Source organism: Teleopsis dalmanni, chromosome X (genome assembly GCF_002237135.1).
Source record: "Teleopsis dalmanni isolate 2A chromosome X, ASM223713v2, whole genome shotgun sequence".
In the NCBI taxonomy this organism is placed as follows: domain Eukaryota; kingdom Metazoa; phylum Arthropoda; class Insecta; order Diptera; family Diopsidae; genus Teleopsis; species Teleopsis dalmanni.
Genome location: NC_051848.1, coordinates 33648104 through 33661860, shown reverse-complemented (window position 1 = coordinate 33661860; position 13757 = coordinate 33648104). Strand labels below are relative to the sequence as shown.

At 29.6% G+C, this 13757-nt stretch overlaps 1 long non-coding RNA gene across 3 annotated transcripts in view; it reads right to left on the bottom strand.

Moving 5' to 3' along the window:
* Window positions 1-2542: 2542 nt before the first annotated feature.
* LOC119662018 overlaps window positions 2543-13757 on the bottom strand; it is a 109784-nt gene continuing 98569 nt past the window's right edge. For 2 of the 3 annotated variants that reach the window (XR_005250657.1, XR_005250659.1), the window contains exon 4: window positions 4678-5141. This is a non-coding gene — a long non-coding RNA (uncharacterized LOC119662018). Of the gene's footprint in view, window positions 2610-4677; window positions 5142-13757 lie in introns of those variants that run through there. The other variant, XR_005250658.1, reaches the window with a different exon arrangement.

The window sequence follows — 13757 nt, the reverse complement described above, 5'->3', positions numbered from 1 at the left end:
TAAAATGACTTTAGTTCACACCCATCGTACGTCAGTAATAAACTGTAACCATTTGTGGTCAGGTCATCACTCGACAACTCGAAGATGAAAGCTTGTGAGTACGACTTTATTTAAATGCAATTTACACTTTGAGATCGAAAAATAAATTCAATTATTATCTCACCCGGTATTCTACTTAAAAAAGAAAAAGAAAAAAAGAAAAACAAAATAAAAAATGAAAATAAAATAAGAAAATGAAATGCACAAAAAAATAGGAAATAGGAAGCACGCATTTTATAGGTACGCCTGCCTACTTTTTCTTCCCACTCTTGTGAAAGGTGCAAATGGATTTAAAAATTGGGTTAATTGATGCTTAGAGGAGAGTAACAACAACAAAAAAAAACAAAACAAAAACAAAAAAAAACACGAAAAACAAAAATAAAGTTAACGAAAAGTTGAAAATAAATAAAAGGCAATGTTCAAAAGCAACAAAAAAAAACACAAGAAAAAAAATAAGATATTGTAGAAATTGCAAATTTATGTAAAAAAAAAAAAAATTGAATGAAAAATAATAAAATAAAAAATAAGCAAAGAAATTAAACACAAATATGATTGGTAATGTGTGTGTGTGATGAAGTAGGCGTCAGACGAAATTTGTTGTTGTTGTTGTTTTTTAATTGTTGTTTTGCATACAACAACACAATTGTACACATATTAGAGGGATGAACCAACCAACGGCAGGCACAAATGTGCTGCCTTCCGCAGCCTTTATAGTAGAGTAAACTAAATTATCGGTAGAGAGTGCTGCACAGCCACAGTTAATTTTGTTTTTGCATGCAATTCACTTGTTGTTCTATATGGCATGTGTTTGTGTTTGCGGACATAGTGGACAGACGGAACGGATACAAGGATAAATGATTACGCTTGTGTGTAAGAGGAAATAGGAAATTTGGGGCGAATATAGAGGTTTTACACAATAATTGTTAATTCAATGTTTAATGTGCAGTATTCAAATTTGGTACAAACGCACACACAAATACATAAAAAAAATATATATACACACATATACTCACACATGTATAAATGTATGCATATATTATTTTTATTATATTTTGTGTTAATCATTAGTTAGTTAGTGCATTTTAGTGATTTTTTTTATGAGTATATATATGTATTTAATTGAGGTATTTATTTTGCTTATTATTATTTTGTATTATGTATTATGTATATGTATGTATGTTAAAATTTTTATACACACCAGGTATACCTAAATCCGTCAGATTAACATTTGTTGGATCGACACCGCCAATGGCAGCCTGTGTTATTGCAGCGGGTGTTAAACACAACAGCAGGAGTGCTGTGCATATTAATGTTGAAAGGCTATAGGCGCCACGACCAAGGCTACAAGCAAATCGGCCAAGTTTAATAACATGACCACAGTAAGCATTAACGGCAATGGCAGTGGTGGCGGCGACTGCAGCAATAACAGCAGCATAACAACTTTGAACAATACACCTAAGAAGAACAAATCGAATATAGGGACAATGAAGTTGTCGTTGCCGTTGTCGTTCTCGATATTGTTGTTGTTGTTGTTGTTGTTGATGATGATGTTGTTGTTGTTGAAGACGATATTGCTGCTGTTTTTGCTGCTGAGAATGATGGTCTTGCTGTAATTGATGTTGATATTGTTGTTGCTGTTGTTTAGGTTGTTGTTGTTGTTGGTGTTGGGGTTCCGTTGTTGATATTGTGCTTGTAATTGCTGGTACTGCTGCACCTATAACGCCACCAACAGCAATAGCGTCAGGCGCAACACAAACACAGCCGGCATTATAGCTTTTTAAAGCTATTGATGCCGGTGTTGTTGTATTTATTATTTTTTGTCTTCTTCTTGTTACTGTTGTTGTTGTTGTTGTTGTATTCGTTTTATCTATTGTTTGTGTTGTTTGTGTTTGAGCTTCAGCAATATTTGCCTTTAATGCTACTACTGTCGTCCTACTTTTTCTACTTCTTCTTATTCTAGTTAAGCTTGCTGTGGTTGATTTGGTATGAGTTGTTGTTGTTGTTGCTGCTTTTGTATTTAAAATGCTTGTTGCTGTTTGTTGTTGGTAACCTTCGACGCTAGTATTGTTCTTGTTGTTGTTGAGTTTTTTTATTTTGTTGTGTTTGTTGCTTTTGTTTATTGAAAACATTTTTTTCCATTGGACGACAATCTTCTTATTTCAAGCATTGATAGTTTGACTTTAGCTAAGTTGTTGTTCTTGTTGTTGTTGTTGTTGCTGTTTTTATTGTTGTGTTGATAATTGTTGTTGAATTTTGTGTAGAAGCTTTTCTGTGCTTGTAATTTTAATTGCTTTAATATGCTTGTAGTTGTTGTTGTGCTTTTTAAATGCATAAAATGTGCACATGACATTGTTTGCTCAAGGCAACACAGCAACAACAAAGCAAAATTTTGATTTTTTTCTTTTAACACTTTTTTTCAAAAAAAAAAATTTTTTTTTTAGTTTATCTGTCTTTTGTATTTTTTGAATTTAATTTTATTTCATTTCAGTTTGTTTTTCTTTTTTGAAAATTTGAAATTTTTGTTTTTTTGCTATTTCGCATTTAATTGTTTTCCACTTTTGCAGTCTTCACTAGAATTATAATAAATTTTGTTGAATTATGTGCAAATATTTTTTAATTTTGTTTTGTTTTTTTTTTTTGTTGTGTTTATTTTTGTCGAAAATAAAATTCATGGATATTAAAATTTAGCACAGGTTCGTGCACCAATTGTCAGCAACAATTGCACATGGAGAAGCATCAGTGCAAACAATAACTGCAACAACAATATTTAAAACACAGCAGGTTCTATATTATTAAAACGAGCAAAATGAGCGAGCGCAGCAATTGTAGCAGCAGCAACGCTGTCAATGGCAGCTTTAGCGGCAATAGCAGTGACACAGGAAGTTGACTTCGTAACAGCAGCAGCAGCAGCAGCGGCAGCAACGTGCATAGTCAGTATTAGCACAGAAAAAAAAATTCTTTTTTAACTGTGAACTTAAAGGAGCAGCATATATGGCAGGAATATGCTAACGCTTTGGGGGCTGCAACGTAGGCGTGGCGAAAGTGCACTATAGCAATTTTTTTTTTATTTATTGACAAAGTTTCTATATTTTATTTGCCATACACATATATGTATATATAAATAATACACCAAGTTATATATTTACATATATGTATGTATGTATTTATTTTACTTTATGCCGTACGTACATTTTATTCTTCCTTTAGCTTGTTTAATATTTATTTTTATGCTGTGCACTGCTTGGCAGGCTATGAATATGTCAATTCGTTTCCTTTTTCAATTGTTGTTCTTATTGTTGTTGCTGTTATTGTTATTGTTGTTGGTGTTATTGTTATTGTTGTTGTTGTTGCTTTAATGCAAACACATATGTTTCTATTTTGTACTTTGAACAATTTGTAACTTTTTGTTTGGTATTATGTTTATGGTTGTTGTTGTTGTTGTTATTTTAGTTTAGTTTAGAATAGAATAAATTTCTTACACTGAATTGTTTTTCTCTTTGTTTTTTATAACAGTTATTTTCTTTATGCTTTTGTTCTTTATGTTTTTTATTTTGTTGTAGTTGTAGTTGTAGTCTCTTAACTTTAAACTGAGCGGCAATATTTAAACATTGTAACTGCTGCTTGCTATGCACTTGACTTACAATACAAACGTACAAATGTCGTCGTCGTCGTCGTCGTACGAACAGACACAAACACAAAGCCAGATACAATAATCAATTCCTAAATGTTTATCAAATTGTTTTGTTGTTTTCTTTTTTTGAATATAATTTTTTATATTTTGACGTTTCGTTCGTTTGTTTTTGCTGTTATTTATTTGTGTACATTTTTCCACTACAATTGTTAATTTAAATTTTTCTTTGATTTTCTTCCTTAACCTTAACGCAAGGCAAGACACGCTTATACGCTGCGTAGTTGTTGTTGTTGTTGTTAGTTTGATTTGATTTGATTTGTCTGCTTGCTTTGCTTAGCTTAGCTTAGCTTACCTTGGCTTGGCTTGGCTTGTATTTAGCGTAGTGTGGCGTGCGTCGTCGCCGCCTGCTTTTCCTTGCAACTACCTAAATGAAATTAAACGAAAACGTGCTTGCAATGCATTTTATGTTAACTTACAAATGCTCCTGTATTTTTTGCTTGCAAATGCTTCGACACATACACGACGTGTACATAACTATATAGTACAATATATACGATATCGGCGGCACTGGTATCAGTAATATATATTGACTTGGTATTTTTGTAGTTGCTCGTCGTACATTATCTGTTGGACACTTTTGTTTATTGCTGCATTTAAAAACGCGTAAAAATGTTACTCTTGTTTATTTACTTAGAGACGACACTGCACACAATATACAATATGTTTTGTTCTATTTATTTTTAAATATAACTGCGCACAGATATACATATGTATATATATATTTTGAAATTGTTATATTTCTTTGTTATTTGAACATTGATAAAAATTTTTCTCGTTACAAAATTTATACGCGCTGATAAAGAACACACAAAATGTTCCTGTTTTTTTTTTCTTTATGCTCTTTCAATATTTTACAAACACACATACGCATATGTTTTTAATATAAGCACACATACACATATTAACAAACGCGAAATTTTTAATATATTTTATTTTTTGTGCACTTTTGTAGCAACAAAAAATTCAAACAAAAATATGTTCATACAAAAAAAAACAAAAAAAAAAAACAATGACAATATCAACAGCACCGTCGTTTCGTTGCTTTTCCTTTGAAGGTTGAATTTTCCTTAAATGCGTTATTTAGTTACTAAATTTTTGTGTCCTCACTGCACTTAACCGTGTATTATTTCGTTCGGCGCAGCGCAGTTCACCTAGATTTGTTGTTGTGTACGCTTTTATGCAGCAGCGCCGCAGTGCACAAAAGCTGTGCTTGATTTCAGTTCGGATTGTGTAGCTCAGACAGACTTCGGCAGAGACTTTTACGAACACGACGACTACTAACACGAGGACGAAGGCTTCACTTTTCTTATATGTTCGTGAAGTTATTAGTGCTTTCTTACTGCACGTCGCAAGCCTTCATTCATGGAGTAAGCGAAGCGCACTGCTCTTGTCGGCGGCGTATCTGTAAATGCTGCAAATGGAGTAATAGAAAGAAAAGAAAATGTTATTGATGATTTATTTGCATTGGCATTGATATATGGTAATGTATTTTACTTCTTATAAAATAAGTTAGTAGCGCTACAATTCGAGGAGGGTGTGATCGTTCAATTAATTGCTTAGAATAATTTTGGCATTGAATACGTTAGTGAAGAGTACATTAACTAATATAATAAAATTTAGCTTAATAGGCTTAAGTGCTCTGAAAATGAACTACAAACTAAAGCATGTCTTAACTAAAGGATGTCTTTTAGAAGATCATTGTATAAAGTGCATAGCTAGAAAATAGATGTGGATTATGTTACAAAAGAACATGGCAGAGGATAAGATGAGCGTAATCTCAATGCTTACAAAAATAGAAAAAGTCAAAGTTTTCTTTTACTTCCAAACAAAAAACAAAACTCCAATTTAAACTGCTTTAGTTAATTATTAGTTACATATGCGTCGGAGGAACCGTAAGTGGTCAATGGCGGCGCTCGTATACCTTCAAAGAAGTACTGTCACAATATATGCTGTCGGTCTGGAGGCAACAGTTGGCAGTCCCAACGCCAGAATTGGATGCGGTAGATCAATCATCTATCAATCTTAAACCAACTGATTAAGGAAACCGCATTAATTAAGCGGCCCTATGCTCCTCCTAGAAGTTAAAGGATTCAATATAAAAAATCAATATAACAAAAATCACGCTGCAAATAAATTACACTATTTACTAAAATTTGTTGTTTTGAGCAGTGATATCATAATAGGACCTGTAGGGTCTAAGTGTGGTAATTAGCTAGACTGACAGCCGCTTTAACCAAACATTAACTAAACTTGAATTCGTATCTTCTATCAAACAAACCATGACTCTTTACCACAATGACGCAAACTTAACCTGACCTAAAACAAAAAGATGTCAAAGTGCTAACTAACAGCACTGAAAAAACATGTGAAAATAAGTAAATCACCAAGCACTTCCTTTGAACTTTATTGAACAAAAAAAAAAAAAAAAAAAAAATATAGCGATTTAGTAGCGATTTAAGAATAAATTTATTTTAGAAAAATTTCCATAGCAAAGTATGTATAAACATTTTCAATGCTAAAATTTTTGCAAACAAAAGAAACAAAAACGGAAGTGCAAAGTATAAATAAGAAAAATACGAAATTTGAGAGAAAAAAGAGTTCAAAATTTGAAAAAAGAAGTCAAGTGCAAGACCTGGTAACTTTTTGACATTAGCATTTGATTCTTGGTTTGTCAATGTTCATATTGGTATTGTGTAATTCGTGTTGTTGGTTCCTACGATTGGCACTACTAAGGTTATAACTTTTAACACAACAAATATTGTTAGATTTCATCCATTTTTGTCTTCTTTTTTATGTGTATAAGTTATGTATATATTCGGGTAAAAGCTTGATTTAATCGAGAAGCACAATTACATCGTTCTCTGCGTATGCTTAAATTTTGCACATAAAAAGACAACAACAGTGATGTTGTTTTGTGCGCTATAGCAGTTCGTTAGTATGTATAAATGAGAAATAAAAAGAAAATACATAGAAAGAAAAGACCTACGTAGGTGGTTATGTATATATATAATTTCACAAGAACAAAGAATATAAACAGGAGAGTGAGAACGTCGTAATTGGAGAGCAATATACCAACATAATTGAAGACATTTGTTAAAGAAGGAGAAAGAAAGGCATAACTACGAAATTATAATAAAATAAGTTTATTATGACGAAAGATATTTATATACCTACATAAATTATTATTTATTTGTAATAAAAATAACAAGTATGATAACGAAAGAGAGAAGACATTTTTTGAGCGCCGCAATTTGAGGACAGATTTTATAAATCGGTTGTTTTGAGCAACACTTTATTTTACGTTATAGCTTGGTTCTCTAGACGTCAAGTTTTAATGTTGCAAATTGATGACAATAACATAAAGTAGTTACGTTACATTGATTACACAAACAATATTTAACAAAAGTTATATTAGCTATATGGGTCGTCTATGTTAAAATTTGCAATTTTAAAGTCGGATTTCTGGAGAAGCAAGTTATATTGGCATAGTGTGGTGAAAAAAGTCTTTCAGAATAGATGATTGTACCATAACCCATCTCTATAAGTCATGGTCCCAAAGAAACTGTAATCGAATTGGATGGAAGAGTAATTAAAGGGAGCACGATGAGAACGAGAACTTAAATCAAGAAAGGTATTGAGTAAAAACCGAGACCTTCCAAGTAAAGTACACATAAAGCAGAAAATACAATAAAAGATTCACGACTCAAGATATATGAGCTAAAAATATGTATAATCAAAAAAAATAATGTTGATCGATAGAAAATTTTTCGGGGGATAGCGGAGACAAATAAATAAAAGTGATAAGTTATTGTGAAGAAAATATAAGAGTTGAAAAAATCATTACAAATAAAATAGTTATCTCGAAACGTTTAATATCTATAAAAGTTATAGAGAAATATGCACCATTCGTTTGGTCTTGATGCGAGATTAGCAATTATATCAATAACTTGAAAAAAATTAATATTTCTTTAATCACTGAACACATACTTTCTTTAAGTATGTATTGTTATATAAAATTTTATTTTTATTTGGAATATTTAGATCCAATCTAGTTCGGGGTTTGTTACAGTGATAATAACTTATGTTGCATATTTATTTATTAATATATCCATATATATTGAGTTAGCTCCACTATGCGATGGAAAATAGAGAAACTAAGATGCAGACAGGGTGTGAGACTCATTATTGCATATACAAAAAACAACGGAAGAAAGAGAAAGACTGATAACATGTGAGAGATCAGAACAAATACATTTATACATATAGAAAAGAGACTTAATTTTTAATTACAAAGAAAGTTTGGATAGTAAGACTGAAAGAATGTGATAAGAAATTTATAAAGATAATTTCGCTAGTATCTATTTTAGAATTGTTGAGTGTAGAAAAGTGAAAGCGTGATGTTTTTAATGAAAATTATTGAGTTTATTAAAATTATTTCTAAATTGAAAATAATTAACTCTAAAAACACGGGTACAAATTAATTTGATTAAATTTGATTAAATTTGTTCTATGTACTTTAAAAATGTATGTTATTATTGCAATATCTCAATCTCAATACTTCCGCAATAAGAAAAATTAAGAAGAAAAACCATATCCTCAGCACGATTCTGTATTATCCTTTTTGTGAATGCTTTGCTAAGAAATTTAAAGCTCAAACTCAAACAATGCGTAATATTTAACCCGTATAATCTTCAGTATATCACCGTGCTTAACGTAGCGCATCTCAGAAAGACAAAGAGGACGACATATCTTATAAATTTATTTATTTAAAATATTCCTTGAAGGCACCAAGTACCAAGCCAGTGACGGAAGTTTGCCATAGCGTTTGCTGCGGTATATTTTTCTTAACTGAATTGCTCTGAAGCGTGGAAGCTCAGCATGGGAAAGCAGTCACAATTTTTCTTATTCTGGCTTTCATTTTTTTGTTTTTTTTTTGTTTTTTGAGATTATGTTATCGTTTTAAAATTATGGCATTTTTCAAATCAGTTTTATTTGCATTGAATGGATATTATTCTAACTTTTTACCATATACCATATACCCGCGTACACAAAGGCATCAGTGTTTTTCGTACGTGTATGTACGGAAACTGGCAATTTTCTATTATTGTCACTTTAGTGTGGCGCATCAAGATAGCAGCAAAATTGAAATTTCATGATAAGTTCATTAGCAAGCGTTTTCCTCAGCGTTTTCCTCAGCATTTTCCTCAGCATTTTCGCCAAATGTCATTAGGATGTATTGAGTGGAAAATATTCAAAATGAAGCTGATTTTGGGAAATTGCTACGGTAATTGGTTAACTTAATGAAAAGACGACGAAGTGAGAAAAATTTAAAGTAATTAGCATTTTGTAATTTCGTACTTTCCCAAAGCAAGATATACATAGATACACATGTACACCGACTGATTTTGTTGCTTATAATGTATATATTAATATAATTTGTATTTCATCTTATTTGCCGTATCTATGGAATGATTAAATCCAAATGATTGTCTATCGAAATCTATGTATATATGCATTCAAGTTGCTTTAAATAATGGATTTAACCATTTCTGGGTGGAACAAATTCAAGAATTTTAGATTATTTAATATAAAGTCAACGATTTTCATTTTAAATAATGAAATTTAATTTAGAATTAATTTTAATTAACTAATTCGATTTTTAATCGATATCATTTTAAGGCATTGTTTTTTTTTTAAACAGTATCAAAAAGAAATTTTCCGTATATATCTTAAGCTAATCTGGTCATAGTTTTTAACCATTCTTGAAGTTGAGGACCGAAACGGCATGTGATGAAGTGAAAGAAAACCTTGAAAATTATATTTCAAAAAAATTTTTATCATTTTTATATGTATTTAAGAACAACTATGGTTAAGTTATAACCACATTAGTCTCCGATTCAGACAAGAAATACTATATACATAAAAGTAACTGATCATAAATAAAATTAATTTGGAGCTATGCACTGGAAAAGTAAAGCTGCATACGTCCTTCAGTATATATTGCATATTAAGTATAAATATACAGGGTTAGGCGAAGTATTACCTATTCAAGCGCCTATATCTTTATGGTGGGAAATTATTTGTTATTGATTCAAATTACAAAAATTTGTGTAAATAAACGGAATTTCAGAATCCATTCACTCTAGCTCGATGTCGCCAACTTTAGCCTTGATTAGGGCGGCCGTCAAATGTTTCACAAATGTGATCTTTCAGTATTTTGGCCCATTTCTGAACAATGGCTTTCTTCATCCAATCATCCAATGAACAATGGCATACATATTTTTTAGTCCTCGCCTTGCTCTCCAAAAAAGCCCAGATGGAATTGTCCAATGGATTTGTGTCTGGTGAATTCAAAAGTCATTATGTGGTCAAAATAAAATGTGGAACATGATTTTTTAACCATTATTGGTTCAATCGGGTCGGTGCTTTATGAGACGGTGCCAAGTTGGTGTCTTGTTGAAAGATTCATGTTCGCCTAACTCTAAATATAAATGTGTGGTATAATTTTTATTCGTTTTTATAAGAAAACATACTTTTGTTTTACTTTAAGTCTAAAAATTATACATATCCTGTTATAAGCACTATTTGTAGTGTCCTCCTCTCTAATACTACTACCACTACCGCTTTTCGATACAGCTCTGTCAAAAAAAACAACAGTGTTGTTGCTGGGTTGCATTTCATGTTATGAACTGCTATATAGTATATATATATATATCTATTACATATTATCCGAAGTCTATTTTCTTTCTTTTGTATTGAGTTTCTTTTTCCAATAAGGGGTTGAAGAATGTCAGCTCTTAACAATGGTTAATTTGTATTGAAATATTGAAAATATTGAAAATAATTAACTATAAATTAGGAAACTGTCATTAGGATCAAATAGAATCACAGTAAAGCTAAGAATGATTAAACATATCCTAATAATAATAGTCTCTCTTTCTTATCAATAATAAAGAAACATGCATATATAAGAGCAGAGAAAATATATGTTTTGTGTACTATTCTTAATACATAAGTAGTAGAAATTTTTGGTAAGCCATTGACCCGGTATTTATGCCATGATAATTTAAAATTTATGAAGCACACAAACTGCTCAACTGATTTGCATCCCAAAGCAAATGTCAGACTGTGAATTGCATCTCATTGTCGATTGTGTACCAAAAGACATATTTTGACTTACTTTGTCATATAAATTTGCATTCCATTGTTAAAATGTTAATATATTTTGTGCTACCCGTAGTATTTACATAGAACAAATATAAAACTGAATACGTAAAATTATTCAATATATCTTTTGTGAGCTTTATCAGTTCTCTGTGACTATTATTATGACTACTCTGTGAGTTCTCTGTAAGGTTTTGTGAGTTTTTATTGCTTTTCTAAGGTTATTACATTTGATATAGCCAATGGACAAAAGTTAACTAAGCAAATATTTACATACCAGGAATTAAAGCACAAATTCCAATTAAACAGGAAGTCAAAAAGCAAATTAAATAATATTTAATTAAAATTGCTATAAATATTGAATATTTATGAGTGATTTCACATAACATATATATACATATATGCATATGTGCTTAGATAGCTCGTTTATGTTTTGATACTGGGTATTTGATGTTGTACACTGGATGCTAACAGAGTTTACCTTGATAAAATAGGAAAACTGAAAATTTAACTGAGCAAAGAGGTTTTTAATTAATAAACTTTAGAGAGGAGCATATAAAATTCTGTGATTTTTGACTAGAATATCCACCAAAGCGCCAGTTGCTCAAAGTAGAAATTAAAAATCTTATATCATTGCAGGAGCTTAGTAGGAGCTCGTCAGGATGGCATCGGTTTAAATTTAATTCGTATTTCAACTTCAAACTTCAACTTCAACTGCAACTTCAGTTTCATTTTGAGTTTCAGTTTCAGTTTGTGTTTTATGCAATGAAAACTTGACAAAATTATTTTCAGAAATTCATATGCCACACGAATATTGACTCGACTTACACTGACATATCCGTTTCGAAGCTTTTTCATACGGAAAATATATTACAATTCACAAAAAGTCATTTCAAGTTGAAATGAAGTGTGGAATTCTACGTCCGTCCATTAAACCCTACAAATGAATGTAATGCGATATATGTAGTACAAGTGTTGATATCAAACCTACAATAAACAGAAGATGCGATGCAAACGATGAGCATAGCAAAAATTGGACCAAATATTCAACATGGTTTTATCTTTATAAATATTGAGAAAAATTGAAAATATATGAAAAAAATGTGAAAAAAAATGTGAAAAAAAAAATATATTGAAATTAAAAAGAAATCATACATAAATTGTAAATATTGTTTCATTTTTACATTTTTATTTATTATTGTATATTGTATATTGTATCTTTCATGGACTATGCACAGAATATTAAATTCTGACTCTGACTTCGTTATTTGACTAAAGAGCCATCGTCATTCACATCGTCGTCATCATCAAACGAAACAAACGGAAAAAACAAGAAAATTTTCAAAAAAAATAAAAGAAAATTACATGAAAATAAATAAAAATTGAAATAAATTGTAAAATATATGAAAAAGCTGGAAAATTCAAATGAATACACACATTGAAGTCAACAAAGCAGTTTAATATGATCCATTAGAATTGAAAACAGAAATGAATGAAATTCAGTATTCATCATCATTCAGTATTCAGGTTCGTTAGAAAAGAGTAGGGAAAACTCAAATGAAAAGCTTAACTCACTTTTTTTCTATTTTTTACATATATTTTTTTTTACATTTTTTTCTCTACCAGTTTAGTGTACTCATATATGGCATATTGAATAGTATTCACAATATTTGTCGACATTTTATTCTTTGCTTTTTACATAACACACAAAAAAATTGTTAAGAAGAAAAAATAAAATTTGTAATAAAATTTGGAACGCACATAAACTACTACTGTGTGCAGATACAAAGCCATCAAATATCGGTTAGATACACTAAAGCACTTCAAGAATCGATAATAAAAAATATTTTAAAAAAGAAATAAAAATATAAATAATAAAATAAAAATATGTATAAAACCTCAAGTCCACGTTCTGTGGTTAGGAAAAATATTAAAACCAAGAATGCGGTCTTGTCACTTAGAATGTAACTCTTTGAAGACGGCTTTCCAGTGCTGCTCTCTGTATTCAATGCAAATGGATTGCGATTGCAGCATAAACGAGCACGAAGAATGCAATTGCAATTGCTTACAATAAGTGCACTTCTTGAACTCTTTATGCATTGCGCGTGATTAGTTGCAATTGGATTAAGAATAACACAGAACTGTTTAATTACGAATACGGAAAAGATTATATAAAAAAAAAAATACAAAAAAAAAAAAAAATTAGAAAAAAAAATACAAGCAAAAAAAAAATACAAAAAAAAAAATTACAAAAAAAATACAAAAAAAAAATTATTTAAAAAAATAATTAAGAAAAAAAATTAAAAAAGATAAAATTAAAAATTTAAAAAAAAGATTTAAATAAATTGTTATTACGACGAATCTTCAATACGTTATTTTATTATCACTGTATTTTAATTTTTTATAAGAACATATTTTTTAATTTAAAATTAATAATTTGTATATTTTTCTATTTTTTATAAAAAATAAAATATAAACAAATACTTAACACAAATTTAAAAATCTGATTTTTTATTTAAAAAAACATTTTTAATTTTTAACTATTAAATTATTAAATTAACGACCTAAGTCCTAACGACCTAAGTAAATTAACTACTTAAAAAAACGTATAGAAAGATTTAAAACAATATATAGAAATAATTAAAAAAAAAATTTAGAAATTAAAATTTATTAAATAAATATGCTTAAAGAACATCAATAGTCTCAAATTAAAAAAAAAAATATTTTAAAAATTTAAAAAGTAAATTTTCAAAAATTATTAAAATAAATAAAAAAAAAAATAATTAAAAATAAATTTTTAATAGAAGTTTAAAAAATTAAATTAAGAAAAAAATTAAATACATAAAAATAAATAAGTAAAAAT